Raw genomic sequence first — 6,000 nt, forward strand, 5'->3', positions numbered from 1 at the left:
TAAATAATATTTTTATATTAATTTAAAATACAATAAATTAATAAACTAAAAACTAAAAAAAAAACTTCAACAGATGTCACCACATCCGTTAATGACACATCCGTTTATGTAGATTTATAAAAAATATTTAAATAATTATTTAAATAATAATACATAAATTAAATTAATAATAATTATTTTATTAAATAAAATAAAATTAATTTATATAATTATGTAATAAATTTTAAAAAAATTAAATAATATTTATATATTAATTTAAAATACAATAAATTAATAAACTAAAAACTAAAAAAAAAATCTCTAAGGATGTGGCCACATCCGTTAACGAATATGACACATCCGTTGAAGAATTTTTTCTTCAACAGATATCGACATCCGTTGAAGAAAAGAAGTGAGGGTGTAGGATATTTTAAAATATAAAAGATAATTTTGAAATTTTAGAAAAATGTGACAGTGCAGAAGCAATGTGTGGTGGTGTAGGAAATAAGTGTCTAAAGATAGACGCGAAGTCCTGTAAAGCTGCTTAGATGTAATAACTAAAACCGAATTTTATACTTAAATCACTTAATTTTGGATAATAAATTAAAGATATCAAACTAATTGGGGTACAAAAGTAGTTCTTCAGCAACAAGTGCCATAACATTAATTTGTATCACATTTTTACAATCAAATAAAACGAAATTAGGTCACTGTTTAAAAAATAACGACATTAATCATTATTAAACAATAACCAATTCAATAAATTATAAACTAAGAATTCATATAATATAATATAATTTAAATACATTTTTAAAACAAGTATGTCCATATCGATTTGAATGACTCGAAATTCAATGTGACAAATATGTTAAGAATGTTAATTATGAAGAAAAAAAATATTTGCATAGAAGTCTTGGAAATAATTATACACCATTGTATTCTATGGGCAAGTTGTATTATTTCATTGTACAGAGGTTTTTTTTTTTTGAAATTTAGAATTTCCGTATTTTTGAACTATGAAAATATATAATTTCATTAATCAGACATTAGACACGTATTTGATTAGATAAAAAGAGAGAAAAGAAAATAATTATCCAATAAAAGACATCTATTTTTGATATGGAAGACAATTTCCTTTTTGAAGTGAAGCCATTGGAATTGATAACGTCATTGATGCATTGAAGTGGCAGAAAATAGTATAAGTACCACAAATCTTTGTGACTTTTTTCCATAGACCACAAAGTTGTGTCGTAATATCTCACGTCAACTAATGTCAAGCTAAAGAAGAAGAAGATTATGAACATATATATGGGAAGGAATCACATGCCGGAAATACAAAACCAGGCAATAAAAACTACAAACTATATTCAACATCTTCAACTTTAATGCAATATGACATGATATAAGCTAACTAACGTTGAAACCCACCAGATTCGCTTCACTGCGAGTTTGAGTAACATGCACGGAATTTTAATACTATCACCGTAACCTTCTTCTCTTATTTTATATATAATTTCAATTAAACAAATATGTTAGTTTAATGTTAAATTAAGAAAAACTAAAATTCCAATGTAACATGAAAAACTAATGAAAATTAATACAAATTATTAACTCATCTATATTTATGACATCTTCACTAAAGAGATATAATACCAATGAAATTTGAGTCTAACTAAGATTGATATCACTCTCTATCCAAAATGTTTTTAGACAATGAATTAATAGATCTTTACCTTTCTATGTTGATTTTTCATTTTTTTCTAATGTGAAACTTAGACTCGCACTTGGATTCTCAACATACAAAACCGACAATATGTCCAATAAACAACAAATCTTGTTATAATAGATTCTAACAATGATTATGATACTATGTTAAAAAATGAACTTTAAATTTAAGTCAACTTTACAAAATCGTATTATAAAATGAAGTACTTATATATTATAAATTAACTTTATTTTTTATCGATGTAAAATTTTTAACATCTTAGTTGAAAGTTTAAAAGAATTTTTGTTCTTACATACGATATCAATTATACTTATATATTTGAGAAAATGAGAAGATATATATATATATTTGAGGTATGAATGTGGAATGAGAGGATGGAGAAGATAGAAGATACTATAGAGTATTATTCCGAGAAATGAAAAATGACATCCTCTTTTAGCCTTTTCCTTTAAACGAGTCATGATAGAAAGCAGAATCTCTTACTCTCTCTCTCTCTCATATCATAACACTCTCATCTAATCTCCTTTTGTACTCTTCAAGCTTCCTTTCTCGTTTTCCCTAACGCGTCATTCCCGTGTCCTTCCTTCCTTTCTCACTATCTTAATGCTTAAGTATATGTAAATACACACATACTCCAATTACTATATTATATCACACTTCTATTATTACCTTTCCTTTCAATCTTCTCATTCTCAGTATTAAACATCTTCGCTTTTCTTCTATTTTTTCTATTAATATATGCTTCCAAGGATCCATCTAAATCATCTACTATTTCTTTTATTTTACTATGATTTTTTTATCATTTTAATTTATTCATTCATATCCTCATTTACACCACCTTAATCTTATATTTTTACAAAATAAAATAAACAAAATTTAAACTATTTTTTATACTTATTGATTGATGCCCCCTTAGACTTAATTAACCCATGTTGTTATGTGTTCACTTGTGAATATATAATTATTACATTATGTTTTAGTGAGTCTTTCGAGAAACTAGTCGATATTATTAATCTTTTCTAGTTTATGAATTTTAAAATAATAAATTAATGTACTGGATTAAAAATATTTAATAAACTAACTAATAAATAGTTGAAAATATAAAATAGCATAAAAAGATATACTTATATAAGTCTTATTTGAATAAGTCATTTTATTTAGACAAGTCGAATAAATAAGCATTAATTAAACTATAATTTTTATTTTTTAAATTGATTTTTTTTATTTCTTAATTTAAACTATTGCTGCATTGACTATATTTTTTTTCTATAATTTTTATTGTCTGTAATTTTTACCATGTAATCAAATATTCTTACGACAATTTGTAATTTGTTTTTTAATTTCAACTGTATAAGCAAATTAAAATTAAAAGCAACTCAAGAAATATTGAAAATGATATAATAATTAATTGTATATATAAAATTAAAATAAATAAAAAGGATATTAAAAAATATATTAAAATATAAGGGATATCAATAAAAACGAAGATATAAACTACAAATTAGAAAGTATACAAAAAAATTATGAATTAAATACTTAGCAGTTGGATTTCAGTTGGAACACTAACGAATTTTCACTTCCATTAACGTTGTACCAACATGCTTGACACTTTATTTTCATATTTAGCTAAACCTCCACTTAACTTAATACTCAACTTAATTTCTAACTTAAATCCATATGCACACTTAAAGACTAAGGAATTTCAGAAGACTACATTAAATTTTGCAACATGTCTCAAAATATATCTTACCATTAAACTATTCCAAATTCCATTTAGTATTTCGAATGTAACGTAATGACATAATATTATTGATGACCCTTAAAAAGCTAACAAACATGAATTTATACTGATTCTTCACCGTTTAACTCATTCATATATGTTAAAAGTTTTACAAAAATTAAAGATAAAATCAATTGAAAATATATAGGTGATATGAATCTCACCTTATAAACCTGTTTTATGGGTAGAATTAAATTTAAAATTTACCATTAAAAGTCATAATTTAAAACTTATATTTAGAATATACATAGTATCTAAATTATGAGTTAAAACTTATATTTAGAATATATAACGTTCAAACTTCACCATACAAAATATGATATCACATTAATATATTCTATATATAACTCAATATTTACACACACAAATATCATATAAATGTATTGCATTATCATTATCAATAAACACCATCCAAAATCATATATTATAACATTCACTAACACATTCGTATAAATGTTAAACTGTTTAAAGCTTTGTAAAATACATTTATTTGAATTATAAGACTAAATAATTGAATTAAGATTTTTAGGAACTCCCTTCAGCAGAATTTTCTAGATAAAGCCTTTTATCTAAATACGGAACAATTTTTTTAGGAAACAAAATATTTCTATTCCCAATGATTTTCCCTATATAAACAGCTTTTAGCTGGTTAAATTAGAAAGAAAGAGATTGTTTTTTTTACATTTTACTTTGTTAAATTTTGTTTCACTAAACAAAGAATTAAAATCAATATTCACAACCTTTTATACATGTATTATTAGCCAGAGTATTACATGATGTCATCTTAATTAGTTTTCCGATACACCATATAATCTTAGTTAATAGAATATGCAAGTAATTACATTCTAGAAGGACAGAGTAAACAAATATGATTATGAAAAGTTGATTATCAAACACTTTATCCAAACAATGAATGGATTTGTTTTCTTTGGTTGTTTAAAGAATATACATGAAATTGTAAACAAAATTTGCAATAGAGAGCTAGCATTGGATCCTATATGTAATAAGTTGTGTATGGGATGATTCTAATAAGTGATTAGAATAATAAGTGATTATAAGAATAAAGATTAAAATAAGTGATTAGAATATGGAAAAGAGAATTGTGAAAAGGTGGTAATGAAAGAGGTAATGCATGTAATGACAAGTGTGGTAGAAGAGTAGAGAGATGGTGTTACGTTTGGAATAGAAAATGGGCATAAAGAGACTTTATTTTTTAGGTGGCCAAACTTTCTGTTAAAGTGGTAATTCCATTAACAAAAAAAAAAAGTGCAACATAATTTACAATAATGGAGGTGTGGTAGATAAAGATATGTGCGGTGTGTCTTCGCTATGTAAACGAAGGGACATATTTCTATCTAACAAAAATCTTTATGCTCTATCTGTCACGTAACATATTATATGTATCCTCATACTTACGAATATATTCCATCCCACAAATTCTTTTTATAACATACTTTTACTCAACTTTTCTACAATCATATCAAATATATATTTATATATATATAAAGTACCTCTATAATAATAAATATATGTATATTTCTTTCATAATGTTACAGTTATCAATATGTATATATCTTTTTTTTTCACATTTTATTTATTTTGTGACATCCCTTTTATGTTTTCCTTTTACTCATTTTCACGTTAATTTTAGAAACAAAATTTAAATTAATGTGTCTTTTAAAAAGTATTAAAATGATTATGCTAAAATAATTTAAAATAAGCCATCAGATTTAATTATAACTACTACTATTATTTAAAAATATTAAAAAACTATCCTTTTCGTTACAGAAGCTTTTTAATTTTGCATATAAAATATTCTAAAATTTCATTCATGTATAAAACCGTTGTATGGTTTTATATTATTTTTTTTAAAGGGAACTTTTTTATATTTGTATTTAGAATTAATTTTAGTATTTGATAGTCTTTATTTTTCAAATTAATTTTTTGGAGAAAAATAATTAATTTTTTCATTGAAATTAATTAATCGATAATAAATAACAACATATTAATTTAAAATAATATCTACTACCACTAGTAAAAAATCGGGTTTTTACAGCGCACATTATGCCACGGTTCAACGAAAACCGCAGCATAATGGTGCGCGGTGGCAGTTTTGTAAATAAAACGAACATATATGCCGCGGTTCCCAGTAGAACCGCGGCATATACCCCAGTCAAACTTTGCCTTTGACGCCACGTATGAATAAAAAATTAAATAACAGAGTATATGCCGCGGTTCTCTGCACAACCGCGGCATATACCCTGCCAATTTATTGCAGGTGCTGACTGGGTCAGTGAATTTGAAAAGTTACAGGGGGTATATGCCGCGGTTCCCTGGGGAACCACGGCATATACCCCCTGTAACGTCTTAACTTCTCTGCTAGTCAGAGAATTTCAGAAGTTACAGGGGGTATATGCCGCGGTTCCCCAGAGAACCGCGGCATATACCCCCTGTAACTTCTGAAATTCTCTGAAAGGCAGTTGGGGAGACAGTTGTGCTGAACACGTTTCAGGGG

This window comes from Vigna umbellata, chromosome 1 (assembly GCF_029865625.1).
Source record: "Vigna umbellata cultivar VRB3 chromosome 1, Vumbellata_1.0, whole genome shotgun sequence".
Taxonomy (NCBI): domain Eukaryota; kingdom Viridiplantae; phylum Streptophyta; class Magnoliopsida; order Fabales; family Fabaceae; genus Vigna; species Vigna umbellata.